Source organism: Papaver somniferum, chromosome 2 (genome assembly GCF_003573695.1).
Source record: "Papaver somniferum cultivar HN1 chromosome 2, ASM357369v1, whole genome shotgun sequence".
Lineage (NCBI taxonomy): Eukaryota > Viridiplantae > Streptophyta > Magnoliopsida > Ranunculales > Papaveraceae > Papaver > Papaver somniferum.
This window is the reverse complement of record NC_039359.1, coordinates 68980060-69007596: the sequence shown is the minus strand read 5'-3', so window position 1 is coordinate 69007596 and position 27537 is coordinate 68980060.

Sequence of the window (27537 nt, the reverse complement as noted above, 5' to 3'; positions counted from 1 at the left end):
CATAAAGGTTTTATCATATTGGATTTAGATACAAAATCTACTTATATCTCTCGTGATGTCGTTTTTCATGAACATGTTTTTCCTTTTAAAGATGCTCACATTTTCACTCCTGATTTTTTTAAACCTGCACCTTCAGAGGACACTTACTTTGATGGTCCTCCTATTTGCTCCTCGCAGTTTCCAACAGTCACGCCTGTTGCTTCTTTACCTGCTGCTGACCACCAGATGCATTCTCCACATGTCATTCCTTCTCAGTCCACACAGCATGTATTATCAGATGTTACTACTGCACCTGACTCTAATACTTCATCATCTTTGCCCTTGTCTACTGACACTTCAATTCATACTCCTTCTTTGCTTTCTACTGATCCTGCGCCTGCTGCTCCTTTGCGCAGATCAACTCGAGAACATCACCGGCCAAGCCACTTGAAGGATTTTATATGTTCAGTCACACCGTGTACATCTCGTTCTTCTCACCCTCTGACAAATTTTATTTCTTTTAATCAATTTACTCCACAACATCGTGCATTCCTATCATCTGTCATCACTAATGATATCCCCCGTTCTTTTACGGAAGCTATTAAAAATCCAAATTGGAAAGCTGCCATCGTCAACGAGCATACTGCCCTTCACAACAACAATACATTCACTCTCACTACTCTCCCACCTGGAAAGACGGCTGTTGGCTGCAAATGGGTATTTAAAATTAAATACCGTTCAGATGGCACGATTGAACGCTACAAAGCACGTCTCGTAGCTAAAGGTTACACACAACAGGAAGGTATTGATTACCACGACACCTTTGCTCCTGTTGCTAAACTTGTTATTGTTCGTGTTTTATTATCTATAGCTTCCATTCATAATTGGCCTCTTCATCAACTTGATGTTAATAATGCTTTTCTTCAAGGTGATCTTGTTGAGGATATTTATATGAAACTTCCTCCTGGATTTCAGAAAAAGGGGGACGATCGTGTTTATAAGCTCAATAAGTCCATATATGGACTTAAGCAAGCCTCTCGCCAATGGTTTGCTAAATTTTCTACTGCCCTGCTTAATGCAGGATTTATTCAATCTCGTGCAGATTATTCTCTTTTCACTTTTCATTCTGGCATGGTCTCTATTTATGTTCTAGTTTACGTTGACGATATTATCATCACAGGTAACAATGATTCTGCTATACAGAGTCTCAAACGTACCCTAGAATCTCAATTTTCTTTAAAGAATCTTGGTCGTCTCCAGTATTTCTTGGGCATTGAAGTATCCAGATCTCCCAAGGGTATTCTTCTGTGTCAACGCAAATATATTCTTGACATTGTTGATGATTCTGGTCTCTTAGGTTCCAAGGTTGCTCCCTCTCCAATCGAACAACATCTTAAACTCCTTCCTTCCTCTGGTGACCCTCTACCTGATCCTAGTATTTATCGTCGCCTAATAGGTCGACTTCTTTATCTTCAAGTAACTCGTCCTGACATTACTTTTTCTGTCAATTACTTGAGTCAATTTATGCAACACCCATGTTCTGGTCACTTGGATGCTGCCCGTCGTGTAGTTCGTTACCTTAAAGGTACTGTTAATCATGGACTTTTTCTTTCTGCCACAAGTACTTTATCTCTTGCAGGATATACCGACTCTGATTGGGAAGGTTGCCCTACTACTCGTCGATCTACCACAGGGTATTTTACAATGCTGGGAAATAGTCCCATTTCTTGGAAATCCAAGAAACAACCAACTGTTTCCCAATCTTCTGCTGAGGCAGAATATCGGGCTCTCGCCAAGCTAACATCTGAACTGCAATGGTTACACTATTTGTTCACTGATCTTCGTGTCCAAATTTCGACACCCATTCCAATTTATTGCGATAATCAAGCTGCCATTCATATATCTGAAAATCCAGTTTTTCATGAACGGACGAAACATATTGAAATCGACTGTTATTTTGTTCGTGAGAAACTTCTCTCTGGTCTCATTAAAACGTTGTATATTCCGTCTGCGGCACAGTTGGCAGATATTTTCACCAAGCCACTTGGGGTGGATTCTTTTCGACGTCTTGTCAGCAAGTTGGGCATTTGTCCAGACTCTCCCCATGCTCCAACTTGAGGGGGGGTTTAGACGTATATAAGCCATGTATAGTTTCAGCAATTGTGATGGCACGAGCTGCACCTGCTATCCAAGTCTTTAGGAGTATAGTCCAACTTTGTTGTATCCAAATCTGTTGTAATCCGAGTCATATGTATTCTCCGTTATTGTATCAAGTCTTGTAACAATCCTGTAAACTAGCTCTATCAGTTAGATTAGGTTTTGAATCATTCCCTTGTAACTCATATAAATACTGAATGAAAGGAATCGTCTCGGCAGTTGTGTGAGACCATAAAAATACTTCTTTAGAATCTTTGAAAATAATTGTCTGGGTGCTTGAAGATATGAAAATAGCAAGGGGCGGATTAGGAGAAGGATTGAGAGAACTTGGGGCTCCCCCTTCATCACCGATAGGTTTTCCAATATACCAACCTTCTACGACGGCCAACGGTTAGTGCTTGTGTTGCAAGATGCCAAGCGTAAATATTGTGCGCTGATAAAAAATATCAGAACTGGTGCCCAAAGGATCAAGCCCTTCTTAGATGGTTGGCTCGAGGGCCAGAGGAAGTATATTCCTTACCCAAGAACTCTAGCAGAGGTTTAAATTAATAGTATTAGTTTTCGATTAACCATGCAAGTAGTTTTTTACTTTAAGTGCTTTCGAATTTACAATTTGTGGTGACATATTATTATTATTCTGGATCGTTAACTGACAACTATTCGTTCTATATATCTCTACATCTTCCTCCTCTTTTTTCTTCTCAGATTATCACTGCCATCTGCGCTGCACTTGTTATTTCCTCCATTTCCTTTGCCTTTATTGCGTAATTTACTTGTCTAACTTTGCTTGGCCTTGACATATGTTCTATGTACTTCCTCCTCCATCAGCGGCACTAAACATTCAAATAGATTTGTCAATTATTCTTACAATCCTGATCCGTGGGTTGCATATAGGCGGAGATGCATCATTATCCACTGCGAGGAAAACCATGGTGTTGGCAACTTGGAACGAGGCAAGACAGTCACAGTGCATTTGTCCTCTACATCAAACATGTATAAGACAGATAACCTTTGCTGCTAAGCCCCAAGTCAGCCGCTGAGCAGCAAGCATTTGTATTTTCGCCAAGAAATAGCACTGTATCCCCTAAACTATACACTTCCTCTCTGAACTCTCCACTAGTACAGATACCACTTAGAGTGATTAATACATCCAATCCAATCCATCAATCTAACAAACAATGAGCTTACTCACCATTTCTGATCTACAAGTGCTGACACTTCTTCGATACAAAAACATCCTTATGTTATATATTTAGCTAATTATACCTTTTGCATGCACATTACAAATTGCTTCCATAAAAGATGTTAGACCTCAAGCAACCTACAATTTAATCACATCCTTTTACAGCAATACATACCTCATATTTTGAGGACGATTGCCATTACTATGCGAAAGATTATTGAGTTCCTTCTGAATTCTACGGTACTTCAGTCGCCATGATAAACCCTAGTTTTATTAATTACTACTAGTTCTGTTTTTTTTTTTTTGAAAAATTATTTTTCCTTTTTCTGCAAAAAAAAACCCTAAATTGTCGAAAGTTATACCATGCAAAGACATGGTACTTCTGCGACTGGGTACTTCACGAATGACGAATGTGGCTTTAGTAATGGACGGCTTAGATAATCTCGTATATAAAACCTATTGCAGACGTTGATTATTTGTAGGGTCCACTTTATTTAAGACTTGAAAGTTGGAATCGGTGGAAAAGGAAAATACTAGCCCTAAACAGGAATTAACTGGCCGTATGCTATGTTTATAAATTTTATAAATAGTTCATCTTTAATAGGACTGTGCTGACGGTATATCGCATTACAGAGGAAACAAGAAAAAAGAGCGTCATGGATGAATTGTTTGATGACGAAGTTCTGTCGCGAATCTTAGCACGAGTACCTACAAAACAAGTAACATCGCGTAAGGTAATGAACAAAAGATGGAATTCATTAATATCCAGTGAATTCTTCATTCGTCGTTTGAATAGTTTCAATGGTGCTGTTTCTGGTTTATTTCATCATTCATTAAATTTTTCTTTGTTCTAGAACCGAAGCATCCTTACAACGCCCATAGCGCAGATATTTTAGCTTCTTGGAATGGACTTCTTTTGTTAAAAACAGGAAAAAAGATTTATGTATGTAACCCGTTAACCTTGAGAAGCAAACCTATTACACTTCCTTGGCCTTCTTCTTATGCTGGTAATACGATTCACACATCTAAGTTCGGGTTAGTCACTAACAGTACTAATGATTACACAGTGATTTGTACATATCCCCTTCAAAGCGTTTTCTGTTTTGAGATTTTCTCACGTGAAACAATGGAATGGAGACTCTCGACTTGTAAATTAATTACAACGGTGAAAATATATTTAAAAGTCTCAACGCTGTTGATCATCGAGGAGCTTTACATTGGTTGACTAGTACACATATTACTGCTTTCCATGCAGAGGAAGAGCGAAGCTGGAAAATAGAATTACCAATGGAAATAGGTTGTATTGGAGACTGCCCAAATACTTGGTTTGGAATTGGTGAAGATGCAATTAATCTATTATCAATTTCGGAAAACGAAATAGTTGTCTGGGTGCTTGAAGATTATGAAAACAGCAAGTGGCAGATTAGGAGAAGGATTAACAAAACATGGGACGGCTTCATCTCTGATAGGATTTCGAATATACCATCCTTCTACGACGGGGAACGATGCGCTTAGAAGATTTGCTATTTCCTCTTAGGAAGTATATTCCTTATGCAGGTACTCTAGCGAACGTGTAAACCTGACCTAAATACAGAATCCTATTATTGGGGGCGTATTTAGGGTTTTTTTTGTGGTCATGAAATAACAACCCATAGGACCCCTTATCTATATTTTTCTCTAATATCTAATCTACCCTTAATTTGATTAGTGCTAATTAAATTGATTAAGCTAACTAATCAGTCTTAGTGAATTGATTAGACTAATCCAAACAAATCTTTTGCAAATCAAAACTTGATTTTTTTGAGTTTTGAAGAAAGAAAATGGTGAATTTGGTGAATTTGTTTTGACAAATTTTGAAGAAAAATGACGAAACCCTTCATCACAAAACTCAAGATAACCTTATAATCAACTCCCAACATCAATTTTATCAGTTCAAATCCGTCGAAAATCTGGAAAAAAATCTGGAATTTCTGCAGTAACGGCTGGGAAAACTTACCAACCCAGCTATAAAACAATAAAATGGTTGGGAAATCAGGAACTCACAACCGTGATTACGGAAAACGGACGGGAATTTACGAACTTCTGGCCGTTATTCTTCCCAAAATAACCTGAGTCTGCAAAACGGCTGGGTTTACAAAACTTTCCCGCCCGTAATTAGATTTGAAAGTTCAGAAATTTTTTGTTTCAACATGAATTCTTAATACGATTGAAAATTACTAATACTTTCATTAACTAGACCAGAATAAAACTCATTACATGCTTAATATATCCCCATTACAAACTTGGTTTTAATAACATCCCTTCCGATGTATCAAGAAATCTTTGACGATGGTCATTTGAGCTTCGAAGTTGAAATTATAACCTTTCTATTTTCTCCATTCCTTTTTAGCTTGAGCTACGACTTCTTCATCAGTCTCACCTCTTAGTCGAAGTTGCTTGCACATACGAAGTAAAGCAATATACTCTTCCACTTTTTTGCGTATGTTTGAGAATCGAAGATACAATTCAATCCCATCGCGGTTGTTAGGATTACCTGTTTCACTACAAAAAATTTCAAAAATCTTCTTCCAATAAGATTGACTTGGTACACCACTATTCCTTCGTTCTTCTCCCTTCTTTGGATAGCATAGCACAAAATTTTGGCAAAGAGATAAGTCTTCATCCAAATTAAAGTCGGGTTGATCCTTTGAGTACATTGTATTGAGTTATTATGAGTTTTACTAGATCTTGTAGGTGTGATTTTGATTTGGAATGGGTGGTTATATGGATTTAAAGTTATTTCAAGTTTAAATAGGTGGTTGAACAGTTAGAACCTTCTATAGATTAGTCTTCAAACGGATCTATTTTTCAAAATTCAAAAAACTAGCCGATTTGAAGTGGTACAAGTGAAATTATAGATCACTACGACTGGAAAATGCTAGGCATAACAAGCCGTAATTCAGTATGACCTGCAGAGTTGGTGGTCTGTCAGAGTTACGGTTGGGATTCCTGGCCGTAATCTGATTTTTTTACTTTTATCTAGAAAAACGGCTGGGATTCATGTCCATGGAGTGAATTACATCTTGGATATGTAGCCATTTCTAGGAGCCTTTTTTTTTGTTTACCAGAGTACTATACGACTAAGAATGTCCCAACCGTATCATGTCACGGATGGGTTTCCGAACCGTTTCCCACAAAACGGCTAGGAAGTGTCTAGGTAGACCAAGACGTAAATATATTTACGGATATAAGTCCTAACCGTGATGTTAACACGGCTTGGATATCTAGCCGTAAACATGACTCATTGTAGTTCAGGGAATTTAGACCAAACAACGGCTAGGTTTTTCCCAACCGTGAACATGCCACGGACGATTTTCCTAACCGTTTTGGCTTTTACGGCTGGGAGTTCCTAACCGTTGTCCATTTTACGGCTATGAAAGTTTATTTTTCATGATTTATAGGCATTTTCGGCTAGGTTTTGTGAAGCAACGACCTAACCGAAAATGCCTGAAAAACAATGATGTTGCTTTTTTCCTCATTTTTCTTAGATTAAACACATTGAAAGACTAACATTAATTCATAAATGAAAATTTATAAAAATCCATCCATCTCAATCCTTAATCAAAGAACGAAAACAGTGAAATGTCAAAGCGAGTAGATTGTCATTCACTTGATTCCTCCCCAGAAGACTCTTGTAAAAACGCATCCAAATCGTCCTCTTGGTCTTGTTCAACAACTGGTTCTACAACTCTAGCCTTTTTACCTCCTTTTCCCTTGCCATCTTGCCTTAGCATCATCCGGATTCATAGTCATCTCGCCGAATGGGAGTTGGAAAGTCATGGTTTCGGGCTAAAATCTTTCTCTAGAATTACAAACTGTCACAACATCATACGACTTATGCAGCGCCTCGATTCCAGTCTATAACCCCGAAGCTTTTACCAAAGCTAGCACATCTGGATGCTCTGGATGCTCACCCTCCAACGGCCAAAATCTTGGTTGTTGGTTCTTTAGTTTAGGAACCGCTTTATTTGGAAACTACAAATAATATAAAATTTTGGTTGTTACGATTGGATATCCATAATAAAATGAAAACAACATATATTAAGTTTGATGTATTACCTTTGCGGTACAGACTCTAGAAACCCATGATGACTCGTAACCAATCAAGACGGAACGACCTCTTGGCACACCCCATGGTCTCCCATTCTTCTTTTTAGGTAAAAACTCCATAGCATCAATGATGTCTCTCGCATTATCCTTTGGTGGATACTTCTTCTTTCCATCCTTCTTGTCATCCTCAACCACTGCTTTACCTTTATCAAGAGCAGCACCACTAGAACTGCCAACTTCAGTAACAACTACACCTTGATCAAAAGCAGCACTAGAAGTGGCAACTTCAGTAACAACAAGTCCACCTTCATTTCCTGCAACAACAACATCTACACCTTGATTTCCTACAGCAACTCCACCTTGATTTCCTAAAACAACTTCACCTTGATTTCCTACAACTTTACCTTCATTTCCTCCGGTAACAGTAAGACCATCATTTCCTCCTGAAACTCCACCTTCATTTCCTCCACTAACAGCAAGCACAAATTCACTTACTCCACCAACTCCAACTTCACTTGTATTCCTTGCGTTTTCACTCAGTGCTTTTCCGTGACGAGGTTGCGGAGTTGGCTCATTAGAAGGTGTTACTTCTATTGATCTTTTCTTCCTCTTTTTGTTTCTGTTCAAAGAAAAATCAGACAAGAATGCAAAAGACTATAAGTCACAATGGCTGGGAAATCTTGACAAAACCCAGCCGACAACATAAAAACGGCTAGGAAAAGTGAAAAGTCCCAGCAGAAAATACAATTACGGATGGGTTAATTATCAACCGACCAAGACGTAATCAAAAAACGTCTAGGAAAAGTCAAAAGTCCCAGCCGCAAACAAAAATAACAGATGGGATTTTGATTTATTGACCAAGCCGTAAAAACAATAACAGTTGGGAAGTTTTCTTTTCTCATTGCTTACTCATATTACGGATAGGAAAACCTAGCCGCCATATATATAATCGGCTAGGTAACTAACATACACGGTTAGAAAACCCAATTACGGACAGAAAATCCTAGACGTAACCACTACCGCTAACACATGAATTCGAACACAGAGATATATACGGATAGGAAAGTCCCAGCCGTGATTAAGTTGTTGCGGATGGGATTATTCTATCTCGTACGTATCGACTAAATTACGGCTGGGAGTTCTTAGATTTCCCAACCGTGACCATATAAATGGCTGGGAGTTCTTAGATGTCCCAACCGTGATACCTGTAAACGGCTGGGAAACCAACATATCCTAACCGTGATACTTATTTACGGCTGGAAATCAAAGAACTCCCAGCCGTAAACAGTTTCTGAAACTGTTTTTTCAGACCTAAAATCTTCGAAACATAATGAAAGATTGATAAAAAGCTTAAATAAAGAGTGGGTATTTCGATTCATACCTTATTGTTGTCATCTCAGGAGTCTGGGAGGCTGGTCCATCTCCTTCATTGAATTATCACTTCTTTAGTTGAAGTTGGTTTATCTTCTTCAATAGGAGGTTGATTCGACAAAGATGGACCTAATTTTTCCTTTTCTTTCATGCTTTTATACCATGAGTTTAATGAGCAACAATTTTTTTTGGAATCGACAATTAATCGCTGATTAAACGAAGAGAATAGAAGAAGAAGAAGAAAAGGGGCAGAGAAGAAGAAGGGAATGAATAGGGGGGTCAGTTGTTTTTTTTAATGAATTTCAGTTTTTTTTTTCAATTAATGATTTTCAGTTTTTTTTTGGATTATATTAATAAGTTAATGGAATGTTAGAAGTGTCTTAAATGAAAATGAATGAGAGTGTTTTTTAACTTTCACATAAATCTGATCTCCCCCTATACCATTTAGTCTCCACCTAGCATTTTAATCCCCAAAGTCACACCCCCTCAAAGCTCCAATAATAGGATTCTAAATATATTAGTTTTCGATTAATTGTGCAATTAGCTTTTACTAATTACGTACTCTTTTGGTTTTTTTCTTTTTTTTTTCTTTTTTGAAGCATGTATTTGCTTTTACTAATTACGTACTCTTTTGGTGTTTTGAAATTATTAATCATTTTTATTTCTGGGTCATTTTGAATATTTTTTCTCTTTCTTCTTTTCCCTCTCTTCCCTTCTAAAAAAACCCAAAAGTCTTTTCATCTTTCTTGTTTTAGTAAGGATTATTATTGTTCTTTTGTTTTAGTAGATCTGAGTAAGGATTATTATTGTTCTTTTGTTTTAGTAGATTTTCTGATTGAATAAGATGTTGTTTTTTAATTTGTGGTGTTTTTTGACACATTTCTTCATCGTTTTGGTGATTTTATCTTCGCTTTTTGGGCGATTTTTTTTTTCGCTCTGAGAGCGATTATTTCTTCACTTTGATTGTGATTTGTTCAATCTTTGTTGGTTGGTTCATGACATGTTATTCTAGATCCGAGAACAACGACGATTCAACACGGCATCACTTTGATTTCATCTTCAACAAAAGGGATTTAGGGCATCCGGGTTTTTCGTTCATATATACAAGATTAAGGGCTAAGAACTCCTTTCTTTTTGGAGCATCTCTTGTTATAGAAGACAAACATTCAAAATGGTCGGAATTGATTCCGGATTATACCATCTTTTCTCTCTATTTTTCATACAAAAATTGGGTACCTTTGCGGTATTTTGCTCTTTCTCTTTGCGAATTACATGTAAATGGTTTGTATTTGAATTTTAATATTCTTGTATTTTGATTGTTTTTTTTCTTGTAAACAATCATGTAATCACCTTTTTGGATTGAATGAAATATGGTCTGATTGTTCATCAAAAAAAAAAGATCTTTTTGCTATTTTATGAATGATCAGCCTTTTAGGAGCCGATTTGTATTATGCAGGAGAGCCGCAGGACCATTATTCTGGACGTTAAGTCTTTTTTTTCTTTTTCCTGATAAATTATTTTTCGTCTTATTAAGTGACAAAATTAGTTGCATCTTGTTAAAATATATGGCATTTATTCTGATATATTTGCCTACATTATGTTTCTCTTTGTATCATATTTTGTATTTCATTCGATAATATCTGTAATATCTTCTTTCCTTGTATAGAGTCATATGTCCTTGTTGATGATGGTTTTTAGCTTAGGGTCAAAATCGTAAAACTGTACATCTGACATGACGTCACTATGACCATTAGCAAATTTATTGAATCGATCAGCATACCTACGTAAGAATTACCAGGGTACCTTTTTTTTATATGTCATGTTCCACGGCAGAACCCTTAACATTGACCGACATCATCTATGCCAAACTCTAATTCTCATGCTACCGCGCTAAGACATGCCAACCATGTCAGCCGCACCACTGTGCCAATGGCATGCCATGCCAGCCATGTCTACCGCGCCAAGGCATGCCAACCATGTCAGCCACGTCTACCGCACCAAGGCATGCCAACCATGCCAGCCGCACCACTGTGCCAATGGCATGCCATTCGATCCACGTCTACCGCGCCAAGGCATGCCAGCCGCACCACCGTGCCAATGGCATGCCATGCCAGCCACGCCGCACCATATCGGCCTTCACTATGCGGCTACCAAAACGAAGGCATGCGACAATCAACAGCTACCCTTCCACCTTAGATGCAAATCTTAGACGTCCAAGGTCGCCAACCAACGCATGGTAACCTTTGGCCCAAAACCCTAGTTTTGGCCACGCCAAACCGCGCCAAGACATGCCATGCCACATGTGCCAATTGCATGCCAACCAGCCACGCCGCACCATACCATGCCGACCTTACTTATGCGGCTACCAAAACGAAGGCATGCGACGATCAACGACCACCCTTCCACCTTAGATGCAAATCTTAGCCGTCTAAGGTCGCCAAACAACGCAAGGTAACCTTTGGCCCAAAACCCTAGTTTTGGCCACGCCGAACCGCGCCAAGGCATGCCAACCACCTTGCCGCACCATACCAAGCCGGCCTTCCCTATGCGGCTACCAAAACGAAGGCGTGCGACGATCAACGGCCACCCTTCCACCTTAGATGCAAATATTAGTCGTCCAAGGTCGCCAACCAACGCATGGTAACCTTTGTCCCAAAACCCTAGTTTTGGCCACGCCAAACCGCGCCAAGGCATGCCATGCCACATGTGCCAATGGCATGCCAACCACCTTGCCGCACCATACCATGCCGGCCTTCCCTATGCGGCTACCAAAACGAAGGCGTGCGACGATCAACGGCCACCCTTCCACCTTAGAGGCAAATCTTAGTCGTCCAAGGTCGCCAACCAACGCATGGTAACCTTTGGCCCAAAACCCTAGTTTTGGCCATGCCAAACCGCGCCAAGGCATGCCATGCCACATGTGCCAATGGCATGCCAACCACCTTGCCTCACCATACCATGCCGGCCTTCCCTATGCGGCTACCAAAACGAAGGCGTGCGACGATCAACGGCCACCCTTCCACCTTAGAGGCAAATCTTAGTCGTCCAAGGTCGCCAACCAACGCATGGTAACCTTTGGTCCAAAACCCTAGTTTTGGCCATGCTAAACCGTGCCAAGGCATGCCATGCCAAATGTGCCAATGGCATGCCAACCACCTTGCCTCACCATACCATGCTGGCCTTCCCTATGCGGCTACCAAAACGAAGGCGTGCGACGATCAACGGCCACCCTTCCACCTTAGATGCAAATCTTATCCGTCCAAGGTTACCAGCTAAAGCATGACAACTTTTGGCCCTAGTTTGGTCGCGCCTAAACAAAGCCAGAACCCTAATTTTTGGCCGTGCCTAAACCAGGCCATATTAAAGCCATACCGAGCATGCTTTCATGCCAATGGATACCAAAGCCTTCAATACTTTACGAGGCCGTGGAGGATCCCAAGTCTGCTAAGAGGAAAAAAACTTTAGAAACTGAAGAAAAATGCGACTGGGGAATTCTCTTCACAGTCCATCGACGACCATCAAAGACTCATGAGATAACTCCAGAGAAGCGGCTGAAACATTTTCTTGAAGAAACAGAGGGAGCCATGATAAACAACATAAATCTCTCATTCCTACATCGTCGCTATACGAAATATTTCTTCCATGCGATATCCTGAGCATCCCAGCGTCACATCCAGAAGAGTACGATAAGCTTGTATCAAATCACGCGGACATAGATTCAAGGAGATGCAATGAAAATAGGATACACATGGGGACTACCATACAAGGAATTTTGTTGATCAACGGCACGCATGCCTTGGCACGGTTTGGCAACCTTGGACAACTAAGATTTGCATCTAAGATGGAAGGGTGACCGTTGATCGTCGCACGCCTTCGTTTTGGTAGCCGCATAGGGAAGACCGACATGGGATGGCGCGGCAAGGTGGTTGGCATGCCATTGGAATATGTTGCATAGCATGCCTTGGCGCGGTTTGGTGTGGCAAAAACTAGGGTTTTAGGCCAAAGGTTACCATGAGTTGTTTGGCGACCTTGGATGGCTAAGATTTGCATCTAAGATGGAAGGGTGGTCGTTGATCATCGTATGCCTTCGTTTTAGTAGCCGCATAGGGAAGGCCGGATTGGTATGGCGTGGCAAGGTGGTTGGCATGCCATTGGCACATATGGCATGGCCTGCCTTGGCGCGGTTCGGCGTGGCCAAAACTAGGGTTTTGGGCCAAAGGTTACCATATGTTGTTTGGCGACCTTGGACGGCTAATATTTTCATCTAAGATGGAAGGGTGGTCGTTGATCATCGCACGCTTTTGTTTTGGTAACCGCATAGGGAAGGCCGGCATGTTATGGCGCGGCAAGGTGGTTGGCATGCCATTGGCACATGTGGCATGGCCTGCCTTGGCGCGGTTCGGCGTGGCCAAAACTAGGGTTTTGGGCCAAAGGTTACCATGCGTTGTTTGGCGACCTTGGACGGCTAATATTTGCATCTAAGATGGAAGGGTGGTCGTTGATCATCGCACGCTTTTGTTTTGGTAACCGCATAGGGAAGGCCGGCATGTTATGGCGCGGCAAGGTGGTTGGCATGCCCTGCCTTGGCGCGGTTCGGCGTGGCCAAAACTAGGGTTTTGGGCCAAAGGTTACCATGCGTTGTTTGTAAACCTTGGACGGCTAATATTTGCATCTAAGATGGAAGGGTGGTCGTTGATTATCGCACGCCTTCGTTTTGGTAGCCGCGTAGGGAAGGCCGGCATGGTATAACGCGGCAAGGTAGTTTCCATGCCATTGGCATATGTGGCATGGCATTCCTTGTCGCGGTTTGGTGTGGCCAAACTAAGGTTTTGGGACAAAGGTTACCATGCGTCGTTTACCGACTTTGGACGGCTAAGATTTGCTTCTAAGATGGAAGGGTGGCCATTGATCATCGCACGCCTTCGTTTTTGTTGTCACATTGGGAAGGCCGGTATGGTATGGCGCAACAAGGTGGTTGGCATGCCATTGGCATATGTGGAATGGCATGCCTTGGCGCGGTTTGGCGTGGCCAAAACTAGGGTTTTGGGCCAAAGGTTACCATGCGTTGTTTGGCGACCTTGGACGGCTAAGATTTGCATCTAAGATGGAAGGGTAGCCGTTGATCATCGCACGCCTTCGTTTTAGTAGCCGCATAGGGAAGGCCGCCATGGTATGGCGTGGAAAGGTGGTTGGCATACCATTTGCACATGTGGCATGGCCTTCCTTGGCGCAGTTTGGCGTGGCCAAAACTAGGGTTTTGGGACAAAGGTTACCATGCGTTGTTTGGCGACCTTGGACGGCTAAGATTTGTATCTAAGATGGAAGGGTGGTCGTTGATCATCGCACGCTTTCGTTTTAGTAACCGCATAGGGAAGGCCAACATGTTATGGCGCGGCAAGCTGGTTGGCATGCCATTGGCACATGTGGCATGGCCTGCCTTGGCGCGGTTCGGCGTGGCCAAAACTAGGGTTTTGGGCCAAAGGTTACCATGCGTTGTTTGGCGACCTTGGACGGCTAATATTTGCATCTAAGATGGAAGGGTGGCCGTTGATCATCCCACGCCTTCGTTTTGGTAGCCGCATAGGGAAGGCCGGCATGATATGGCGCGGCAAGGTGGTTGCCATGCCATTGGAATATGTGGCATGGCATTCCTTGGCGTGGTTTGGCGTGGCCAAACTAGGGTTTTGGGCCAAAGGTTACCATGCGTTGTTTGGCGACCTTGGACGGCTAAAATTTGCATCCAAGATGGAAGAGTGGCCGTTGATCATCGCAAGCCTTCGTTTTGGTAGCCGCATAGGGAAGGTCGGCATGGTATGGCGCGACATGGTGGTTGGCATGCCATTAGCATATGTGGCATGGCATGCCTTGGCGCGGTCTGGCGTGGCCAAAACTAGGGTTTTGGGCCAAAGGTTACCATGCGTTGTTTGGCGACCTTGGACGGCTAATATTTGCATCTAAGATGGAAGGGTGGTCGTTCATCATCGCACGCCTTCGTTTTGGTAGCCGTGTAGGGAATGCCGGCATGGTATGGCGCGACAAGGTGGTTGGCATGCCATTGCACATGTGGCATGGCATGCTTTGGCGCGGAGGTGTGGCTGGCATGGCATGCCATTGGCGCAGTGGTGCGTCTGGCATGGTTGGTATGCATGGGAGAGGAGGTGCGGCTGGCATGGCATGCCATTGGCGCAGTGGTGCGGCTGGCATGGTTGGCATGCCTTGGCGCGGAGATGTGGCTGTCATGGTATGCTATTGGCACAGTGGTGCGGCTGGCATGGTTGGCATGCCTTGGCGCGGAAATGTGGCTGGCATGGTATGCCATTTGCACAGTGGTGCGGCTGGCATGGTTGGCATGCCTTGGCGCAGATACGTGGATGGCATGGTATGCCATTGGCACAGTGGTGCGGATGGCATGGTTGGCATGCATTGGCGCGGAGACGTTGCTGGCATGGTATGGCATTGGCACATTGGTGCCGCTGGCATGGTTGGCATGTCTTGGAGCGGAGACGTAGCTGGCATGGTATGCCATTGGCACAGTGGTGTGGCTGGCATGGTTGGCATGCCTTGGCGCGGAGACGCGGCTGGCATGGTATGCCATTGGCACGGAGACGCGGCTGGCATGGTATGCCATTGGCACAGTAGTGCGGCTGGCATGGTTAGCATTCCTTGGCACGGTAGCATGAGAATTAGGGTTTGGCATAGATGATGTCAGTCAGTGTGAACGGTTCTTCCGTGGAACATGACCCATGTAAAAAAAAAGGTACCCCGGTAATTCTTACGTAGGCATGCCGATTGATTCAATAAATGCGCTAATGGTCATAGTGACGTCATGTCAGATGTACAGTTTTACGATTTTGACCCTAAGATAAAAACCACCATCAACAACACCATAAAGGGTGGTGCAAACAACTCCACAACACACTATGGGCGTACAACACAACAAGGCGCGAAGCTACCGGAATTTCCCCCTTTTGCTTAACATACGGCGCTGAAGCTGTCCTACCAACCGAAGTCATCATACCAACCACAAAGCGCGAAGCTTGGGAAAAGAACTTAAACACAGATCTTATACTAGCCAAACTTGATGATGCAGAAGAAAATAGAGAAATCGCGTTGCAACACATGATCAATTATCAAAAAAGGCTATCTCGAGAATACAACAAAAGGCGAAATAAGGTTCACGCGACAAAGCTATAAAAGTTCCTCGTAAGACCTCAATAGGGGGCAGCAAGTTACTATTGTTATGAAACCTCTAACTAGGTAGTTTGGGACTACGATTGTGGCATGTCAACTTAGTTCCCGTGGTCGTGCGACGGCGTTTTAGCACGATCACATAAGAGGCAACCATAAGCCCTAACGCGCGTCACAATTGGGGCATCCTGGAGATGTTACTATGGGGGCAAAATGCCTATCTACTAGAGGCTACTGAGAACGAACAACTCAACGAAAAATTCTCCGGTATGGGGTGTCGAAACATAACCAGTGGAGAAAGAAGATGGTCTGGCATGGATCTGCGCTCGGTCCAAAGAAACCCCACCTAGGGTGTGATTTTCATTCCTAGAAGCCACTTAGGCGAAAAGCATGGGGTCACGACAACAGTGGTCGTTGCATAACTAGATGGGAGGAGCCCAATTGAAATGGTTAGGGGTGACTTCCTTGAAGGGGCGATTCAGTGGGAATATAAATGGACGACACCCTCCACTAGGGAGCTGATTGTGTCAAAGACTGCAATGTGTTGGGGCTTTCTGCTCATGGGAGTATCTAAGGCCTGGCATATTGTCGCAGAAATAACCTGAGGAGGTTAAAATACTAACACAGTTAAGGGGAGATCGATGGCCAATGACTCGCAAGAGAACATGGAACTGAGATTTCGTCGCCCAATGTCGAAGATCCTACCCAAGGCGACCATAAGTTCTTTAAGTTCTCTATGTGGGGAGGAAGTAAGACCTTACTTAGGAGGAAAATAAGACCTATAAAAGATCGTACGAAAGCAAAGGAGCGCGAAAAGGACAGAGGCATGGAAAGGTCGCGCTGAGGAAGCACACTATTCTCGAGTGAAGTATCACCAATTTACAAGTTCATATATTCAAAAAACCACAGCATGATAGGAAATACTTCAGAAAACACCTACACCATTATGTTTATCCTAATTTCATGTAGTATACACTTTCTCGGGCCCAAAATATATGATAAACATCATATGCACAGGTCGCAGAATGAATAGTTAACGTACATTCTAATCTAGTAGTGGTACTTTACTGACTTTAGTATGAGCTTAAATTTGTTCTCTTACATTTATACCTTATAATCTTAAGGAGCATGATGTAGTTCGCGTAAAACGATAGGATGGTGAACTTCCCTCGGAGGTGGGAAGCACAGGCAAGCATGAGAAAGACTAGAAACCTCACGTGCTCCGCACCCCCTCAGTCAAATATTCGAAGCATAAAATAGCACGCACAACAGGTAGATAACAACAGGAAAATAGCTTTCAAATCTGAATATCTGTCTATTTTTAAACATTGGGCACATGAACTACACGATGAAAGAGAAAATGCAAAGTGTGCAACTAAAAATATTCCTCCCGGCGAATCTTCGAGTTATCCCTCCTGTCGCGAAAAGGACTAGCAGCTACCAGCAACGCGCCAAGACACGATTGGAATCAAGACATGATCTCGAACTATGAAGTAACCAGCATCGCAAAGCACACATGGAAGCGAAGTGATGTGTTTTCAATGTTGTTGTAGTAATAAGATTCTTTCAATACTTGTGAAAGCAGATTTTAGACTTAATTTTAAATAAAAAAATATAGGAAACTTAAATAAAAGTGATATGAAAAATATGGAGAAGACTGGGGCTATGGATTCCACTAATTACCAATATCAAAGTGATTTATATTCTCTAATTATAATTATGCAAATCCTTCATTCAAATTGATTCTTAATACTGCAAAAGTTAATTTTTTAGAAATAACAACTGTAAATCTAAAGTATGGGACATCAAAACCCTAGGCTAGCATGCTCCATCAATTGAAATAAGAATTGTTTAACAAAAACCATTTTATCTATTTATTTATCAAGGAAAATAATCATATAATAATTGCATAAATTAAATAAAATAGAGATTACCACATTTCATTAGCGAAATAGCTTCCTTCGTCGCCCCAGAGGATGGGTTTAGCTCATCATTGTGTAAACTTGCTCAAAATATTGATTCATGCTCAAACTTTGTTTACAAAGATGAAATGGAGAGAAAATAATGAAAATCGGGTGTTTGCAAAGTTTATAATTGTTGCAAAACACTGTTACAAAGAACGATAAAATTGAACTGTTGTTGTTGCTGTATCTCTGCGACCCTCATGTGACTGTCGTTGTCACTGTAGCATGAACGACTGCCTCTGGTGGTCTTTTGTTCTTCGTGTTCTTCAGCAGAAGCAGAAATGGTGGTTCTCTGGTGCGATTTTTTTTCTTATGTTGTTGCTCTCCGCCTCTCCCAAGCTCTCTATATCCCTTCTACGCTACCCCAGAGTTGTATTTATAATCAACAGGTCCAAGAATAACTCCTCATTACTCCACGAAATCTCTCATTACTTGACAGTGAAGAAAAATATTCTCGGAATATTTTCTTCCCTGATTTTCCTTCTCATGCGTCTGCAGCTTCCTAACTCCATTCAACACGCTGAATATTGAAAATAAAATGATCCATACACACTCCAGGCTCGTGCCAACCATAGAATAACTCGGGAAAGAGAATATCAACCCTCGTGAAAGTAAGAATACCAAAGTTTTCCCTCACTCGTGTTTTGCTTCCACACGATTCTTCGGCCAAATCTAATCGATTCCAAGGACCTTACCAGCCCTGTTTAGTCCATAGCAACAAACCCATTTGATTTCAGCCATTGAATCTCCCTAAAACGCCTTCAAATCACGAACCCTAATTTTGGTGTTTTGATAATATCTTTTCCCGCCAAATTCCAAATTCAAATGGAGAAGATGACCTCCCCCTAATCCTGTACGGATGTACCTTTAGCACTTGCCTTATGGGGTGTAAATAGTAAGGAAGGTTCCCCTTATCCGTTGAGGTGCCCCTTAGTAATTGAGTGCCCCTTATTTAACAGTGCGAGTCCAAATAACATGTGTCCTCCGGGAGCTTTAGACAACTTTTCGAGCCGATTTTTCCAATAATGTTTATTTCCCAAAAATGCCTACAAACACATAAAGTACCATAATAAGTACAAAAATCGAGTACCAACAATACATGAAATTAAGGACAACGTAGACACAAAAATGTGTCTATCACGAAGCAGACCCCTTCGGCAGGATCGGTGGATAGCCTTGTCCAAAGAGTGATCCTTCCAACAGGATCAGTGGATAATTCATTTCGAATGGTGACCCAAATATCAAATTGGGTACCATAAAGTCTAGAGTAAATACCGTCATGCTTAGGAGAAAGAAACACATCTGTAGAAGGTCTCCGGTCATGATGAAAATCCTTCACAGACCCCTTGATAGAACCACTGAAACGAGATCTAAATATGCAAAAGAAAGGGTACTAGAAATAAGAAACAAAATAAGAAAAAGTTCAGGAAAAGCAAATCATGAAGAACTGAGGCAAGAACTTACCGAGAAGACAGTACAGTGATGGAAAGAGATGCACCATGATCCGCCATGAAAGCCATATAACTCAAGGGAAAGAAAGGAAGTCAGATGAAATAGATAAAATGTCTTCCTCTCCATGGGGTTTTTATTCAAGAAAAAGTAATAAAGACACACCATCGGAAAAGGAGAAAATTGATGACACGTGTGCGGAAAGTACGGAGAAACGTTGAATAAAGATCTGATAGGAAGATTGACCAAGAATTCTCACATTATTCCACTTTCAGAAGAACAACGCGAGAAGAGGCAACATATGGTGGAGAAATATCGCACAAGAAAACTCCGCAGCTTCGCTCTTACCAAAATAACCATTAGTGCGAAGAAGAAAAAAGTTAGCCGAAGAGTAATTATGTGATAATAAAGAAGGAGCGCGAAGAGAAGTCAAACGATAAACACCACATGAATTTCATCGGAAGAAGCACGAAGCAACAACGCGAATGACAGGGACATTTCTCAAAATCCTGGAGAAAAAGACAAACTGAAATAAGATCAGCTAGCAGAGATTTTATACGTGAACTTGGTTGTCTTCTACCAATGTATTTGCCGATATAAGGATTCAAATTCAAATAATGAAGAGAGAGGTATGATGATTAGTAAAGAGAGAATTCAGTTAAGAAGAGAACTGAGAAGTGTTTCTAAGAGAGAAAATAACCATTAGAGATAGTTGTTCATCTTTCTCATTGTTATGTATCAAGTTTCTTTGTGATCATTGTAAGAACATCATATATTCAATACAAAGCATTTGAGAAGATCATACTAGTGTCAAAGTGGTGCATAATCTCATTAATGTTTAAGTTGATTTCCATGACTTAGGATTTGTGTTATTACCATCTCTACGGGTGTAGTTGTGTGATTTCCCGCAACTACAGTAGCACTGTTGATGATCCAACCAAATTCTCTAGTAGAAACTTATCAAACTACAAACTGACTTGTGTGTATCGTCCTGAACACAATCGAAATACTTTCTGTTTCAAGATTTTCTCATGTGAAACAATAGAGTGGAGACTTTCGAGTTATGCTATAAATTGCAACGGTGAAGAGATATTTGGAAGGATCAACTCCGTTTATAATAGAGGAGCTTTGCGCTGGTTGAAAAGTAAAATATACTGGCTTTTCATATAGAGGAAGAACGGATCTGGAAAATAGAATTACCACCTAACATGGTGATATCTCGGGATGGAGATTACCCAAACACTTGGTTTGGAATTATCGAGGAGGCGATTACTCTGTTATCAATTTCGCAGGAAGAAATAACTGTTTGGGTGCTCGAATACTACGAAAACAACAATTGGAAGATTAAGAAAACTTGGGACAAGTTGGTTTCTGGTGGAATTCGGAGTATACCAATCTTCTATACAGAGACCGATTAATGTTTGTGTTTAAAGACGAGGAATGCCAATCTGTAGTACTAAAACAAAATATCAGAACCGAAGTACCAAAGACCAAGCCGTTAGAAGGATGTCTAAGTGCATCAAGGAAGTATTTCCCATATACAGGTACCATAGAACATAACTTATTAGTTGTTGTTTTTTTTGAAACTGGAATTTTAATTCATTAGGAGCGATAGTTACACTGTTTTTGTCTTCCTGTATCTGCATAATAATGTTATCAGGAGGTTCCAACAACCAAACACCACTAAGTTTATCTATTCTATCAGATTTAGACAAGATATCTGCAACTTTATGAAAAAGCGGGGGTCTAACAACCACACCCAACAATTCATTTGGCAATCTGAGAGGACTTACTCCAATACGCTTTCTAGAGAATCAACTAGACAGTCAGACTCAATCTAGAGTAAAGTATATCAAAGAGTTTAATATCTCTGTTTCACAATGTAATCAGCAAATCAAACAGATAGAAATCTGCGAGCCTGATTATTATGTGAAACAACTTGAACGATACCAAATACCGATGTTCAAGTGTCAATCAATGTAAACCAACAACCAAAGGTTGGTTATTCTAATTGATTGATCTAAACACACAACCTGTGATATTTAAATTACATAACAAAATATAATGCGGAAAAGAAATAACACAGATACCAGAATTGTGTTAACGAGGAAACTGCAAATGCAGAAAAATCCCGAGACCTAGTCCAATTTGAACACCACACTGTATTAAGCCGCTGCAGACACTAGCCTACTACCAATGAACTTCGGACTGGACTGTAGTTGAACCCTAATCAATCTCACACTGATTCAAGGTACAGTTGCGCTCCTTACGTCTCTGATCCCAGCAGTATACTACGCACTTGATTCCCTTAGTTGATCTCACCCACAACCAAGAGTTACTACGATCCAAAGTCGAAGACTTGATAAACAAATTTGTCTCACACAGAAAAGTCTATAGGATTGAATAAATCTGTCTCCCACAGAAATACCCAAGAGTTTCTATTCCGTCTTTTGATAAATCAAGGTGAACAAGAACCAATTGATAAACTAGACTTATATTCCCGAAGACCAGCTTGGTATTATAAATCACCTCACAATAATCTAAATCGTATGATGGTGAAACTAGCTATTGTGGAATCATAAATGATGAGACGAAGATGTTTGTGATCACGTTTTATCTTTCCTATCGGAGAAATTAATCTTGAGCAAATCTTAGAGAAGATAGTACTCAAACGATAGAATCGGGCAAGATCAGAACACGCAACTACAAGAGAAATAGTTGGGTCTGGCTTCACAATCCCAGTGAAGTCTTTCAAGTCGTTAACCAACAAGGTTTAGGAAAACCTAAGGTTAAAGGAGAATCAACTCTAGCTTATGCAACTAGTAACATACATAAGGTGTGGGGATTAGGTTTCCCAGTTGATAGAGTTCTCTTTTATGTAGTTCTCAAATCAAGGTTTGCAATCTAAGTTACCTTGGTAACAAAGCATTCAATATTCACCGTTAGATGAAAAACCTGATTCAACCAAGATAATATCTTTCAACTGTTAGATCGAACTTATCTTGTTACACACAAATGAAATGTACCCTCATTTAGGTTTATGTAACCGTACCCAAACGTGTACACCTATGTTGACTCAACAATGGTCAACCGAAGTTATCCATATGATTAACTCTCATATCAACCATATTCATCTTATTTCTAACTAGTTCAAACGACTCAAATGAAACTAGTTAAAGAGTCGTTCAATTGATATATTCTCATAAAAGTATAAAAGAACACAATCGAAACAAAATTAGTTTTATTCACTCGAATCAATTCATGAATATTATAGCCATGGTTTTCAAAGATTGCATTCTTTATTATATAAATGTTTAAGTTCATGTAGAAAACCGATTTTAGAAAGTAACCCACTCAAGTACGCAAACGGGTACACATACTTCAGTAGCCGGACTTGAGTTTGGTTACGCCAGTACACGTACGGGTACGCATACTTCAACACATTCCAAATTCCAACGGATTTTCACGGAAGTGAACTCTCTGCCGGTATGCATATGGGTACGCATATTTTTCCAGACATCCGTAACCACCAGTACGTGTACGCGTACGCATACTTCAGGTTCCCGGTTTTGGACTTGTACACTAATGTGATTAACACACTATGTTTATACCCAAATATGGTTACATGATTCTAGACTCTTTATTTCAATCATTGAAACTTTCTTAGAGGACGTTATATATTTGTTTTTCACAAACTATTTTTCGTCAAAGCGATTTTCAAGTTATTGAAATTATCATAATAAAACATTCCAAGACAACATCAAATGATTGTATCACGCAAACCATGTAAGACGTAACTCGGAAATTTTCATATGATCTTATTCGGACTTTCGTCACGAATGTAAGATGAATTCGGTTGAAGCGAAAGCTTGCCAACACATATTCCGAGAAATATATAAGCGAGATAAACTCAGCCCGAAATCTCAAATGTGTATAATAGAGAACTATATCGTAAAACGACTTTTGTCTCAATATAACAAATAAAGTAGAAATAGACTTTCCAAGTGATAGATAAGTTTCAGTCTCCACATACCTTTTGTAGATGAAGTTCCACAAGATCCCCTTAGTCGTTCTTAGTCTTCAATATATGAACGCCGTGAAGTCTAAAGCCTCAACTACACAATCTATGTCCTAGTTCGAGACATCTAAATATGCTAGAAATCAAGACTCATAGTTTTGATCACTAACATTGACAAATATGCTTGAGATAGCAACGCATGCGAGTTCGACCTATCAATGCTCTAACAATCTCCCTCTTTGTCAATTTTAGTGACAAAACTATCAACACATATGGATTACAAAATAAATAAAACCTTTGTAGCTTCTCATCCAAATGCTTGATCTCCTTGGAATCTTCAACACGATTTGAAAACTTCATCACTTCCAAGTACTCCATGATGCTAAACGTGTTCAACTCAGCATCATAGTTGTTGAATATCCGTAGATATAACAATGAGAAAACAAATGCTCTCGATCATTGTTATACAGTGTCATAGTATTATTACACAGTATCAAAGTTCAATTGCATCACAACTTTGAAAATAATACTACGGTGATATGTATTACTCCCCCTTAGTCAATACATCATATCAATATGAAAACTATTCCCCCTTACATAATGATACGTAAACCATATGGATTTGTAGTATGAAACTACACATTAATTATCCCCCTTTTTGTCAATAAAATTGGAAAAGGTACGAAAAATAGTGAGATGCAGTCATAAAGACGAAGCTAAATGCATTCATCAAGGAGTTTATAAAGATACAAGATAACCCCTATAATATTCCACAGCCGCACTCCCCACAAAGATATGGCGATTAAGCACAAGTTCATAAACGAACTCTCCCCCATAAAACGTCATTCCCGAGAGAACAACATAGGCGACCTTGCTTTTACAAGAAAAGAAGGATTTCTTTGGACATAACCAAATCACATGAAAACATGAATTTGTATCCAAAGAATTCAATTGAATCAGTCATACAAGATGATCAACTCAATTGCACATGCTCGACATAAGAAAACATACGGAGCAACACAGTAAAAACACAAAAAATATGGATCCGGGAAGATCAATACTGCGGAATAAACAAGAATTCACTCTATTTTCCATCACTATTTTCACAATGACATAAAATAGACAATTTTTGTAAACAAAAGTTCATTCTTTCTTCCATCAATATTTGCATAATGACATAAAAGGCATAACTTTTGTTTGTCAAAAGTTCATTCTATCTTTTATCAATACTTTCATACTTACATGTAATAGAGATAAATTTTGAACAAGTATGGGACAGTAAAGGTTCACGGACGTAAACAACATATCCCATAACAATTTGCAATATTTAAAACCATAAAGATTAAAATTGCAAACATCATCTTCCAAATAACTTAGAATTTAAATAAATAAATATAAAAACATTGAAGATGAAAACGTTTGGAACTAGCTATGTGTAATCACAATAATGGCTATTCCAAACCCTAGTAATGCTTCTAAAAAATCAAGAATAAATAATTCTCATAAGAAGTTTCCTAGAAATAATTTAACACAAGAGTGTAATCAATCTAAACCTCTTATAACAAAACAAAAGACATGGGAACACTAGACGTCGTCTTCATCATCTGAAACCATGAGAGTGGCTTGAATCCTATCCATGTCCTACTTGATATCCGAAAACTTAGTAGCAAGCAATTTTTCTTGAACATACCTTACTTTGGCATTAATCTTACAAACATCTTTGTGGATTTGATGAAGAAGATTCGTGGAGGAGGAATCACATGAGCCATCAAGTGTGTTGCTTCTCTGTCTCTTGCAAGCATTTTTGATAGAACATAGCTCCGTTGAACCCACCAAGCGTTGGTATGTCAAGTTTGGTTGTCATATTTTTGTGAGCCAAAACTCATTTAAAGAGTCGCTTGATTATGTACTAGAGTCAACTTCGTATTGGTGAGTTTGAAAGTATTAGGATATGAGACATTACAAGTATTGCGAAGACTTGAAGAAGTGAAGAAGCAAGGATCTACAACGATAACATCATCCTTCCACTTGAGGTTAGTGATATTTGACTTGAACTGTTTCATTCCTAACGTATCTTTCAATTCGTGCATATTGAAAACAAAACTGCGAAGCATGAATGATTGAACTCTAGATAGACATAGTATTAAGGAATATAATACGAGGTTTATTTCTTAACCATTAAACTTTGTATATAAGACATCGACATAATCGTTTGAATGCTATTGTGATTATGTATGGGTATAAGGTGAAGATTTCATCCTAGGAAACAATGTTTTACATTTGTTTTAAGGAAGTAAATTCATGAACTTGTTTTGTGAATCTAAAGAGAAATCGCCAGGCATTATTGGTATTGTTATTCATTGCACATCTTTTGAACTACCAATATGTGTGATTAGTATAACCGCTCATGAATTGTTTATGTTCTTGGTAAAACTATTCACAAAGGCCTGACTTTTGTATTGGTATGACTTTTATTAGTGAAATCGATCTTAAGTAATCACCTGAGATGGTATGATCTATTTTGTGTTATTGGTATGACCGATGAAAAGGTGAGGGTACCCAAATATACCTCAAGCTAAAACTTTTCCTACCTATAAGTTTTTTCTTCGAAAGTGATTGTGTATGGACTGAGTCGAGACAATACAATTAATCGGTTCATACTTTGTGTGATCGTCTATGGATACGAGATCGAGACAATACAACAACAAAGTGTGTTTACTTGATACAAAGGTTCGGACTTAACAAAACACAATAGGATTTCTTATCAAGTAAATAGGAATCAAACTTTTTGTAATTTACTTAAATTATAATAGAACAATTATAATGCGGAAATATAAAGTAAATGACACAACAAGATTTTGTTAACGAGGAAATCGCAAATGCAGAAAAACCCCGGGACCTTGTCCAGAATTGAATACTCTCAGGATTAAGCCGCTACAAAAAATTACACCTAACTTTGTATAGTTGAGACCAAGCAACTAAACCTATAGTTCACCTAGTTTCGTTTGTCTTCCCACACTTCTTATAAATAAGTCACGTACTTGGAACAATTCCTTTGGTTCGTATTCCAAACAGTAAAGGAACAACAAATCTGTTTGGTATCAACTCTCTTCAACCAAGTGATATGAGTCGGAAAAAGGCTCTTCCGTTTATCTTAACATAAAATCCTTCGCCAGTTCCTTAGATCTATCTTATGTTCAATTACCGAAGTAATCGTTTAAGATTAATCCAACAACACTTTTAATCCAAAGAATTGTGTCGATGCCGATCTGCTCAATTAATCAACCCAGTATACCATAAGGATAAACCGATTATTAAGTGGATCCTCTTTTCCCAAAAACAAGTATTTTGCACACCAAGGATTATAAACCCAAGTCAGAATATCTTCTTTGTCTTGAAATCTTCTTAAATCTTCAATAAAAACCTGCACACAATCACTTGAATCTCTTGTGATCAATCACGCACAGAACGGAGTCTGTTAACAATGGATTATCACCAGACGGTCTTTAGAACTAACAACAGTCTAAAGATCCATGTCGAAATTCTGAACTAGTTTGAGTGAATATTATTTCAGAAGAGAAGATCCATAAGCATAAACAAACTAGGTGCAATCAGATTTCAACCACCGTTAGTCAATCAAATCAATCGAAAACAAAAGATAAAACGCAATTATCTAGTTTCCCACCGACGGTACACGCTAGAGATTTCGCCTAATTAGGTTACTCTCCTGTTTGAATAGGCGGTTACACCAGTAACAACAACAAAAGAGGAAGTCTGTTGTTACGAAGGATTAGTTTTCTAGAAAGGCTAACTTCAAGTATTTATAGACAAGGAAGTTTTGACACCAAGGAATTTCCAAAACTGAAAATATTCTGAAGATATTCATTAAAGCACAATTTCGGTTTCCATAATTCCTGGAAATGCTCTATCCAAAAATAACGATCGAAGTCTCTCGGAAAATCTAATTAGTAAATGCACATTAATAATTCTGGAATTTCCCTACAAAATGAAATTAATAATCTTAACTAAAAGATTCTTAACTTACTTATGTTTCGATCCTGGGATTCTCTTCCCTTAGCTGTTAAGGAATATCTTTGAACAATTAAAGAAATAAACATTCACAGCACGTGTTCAAAGTA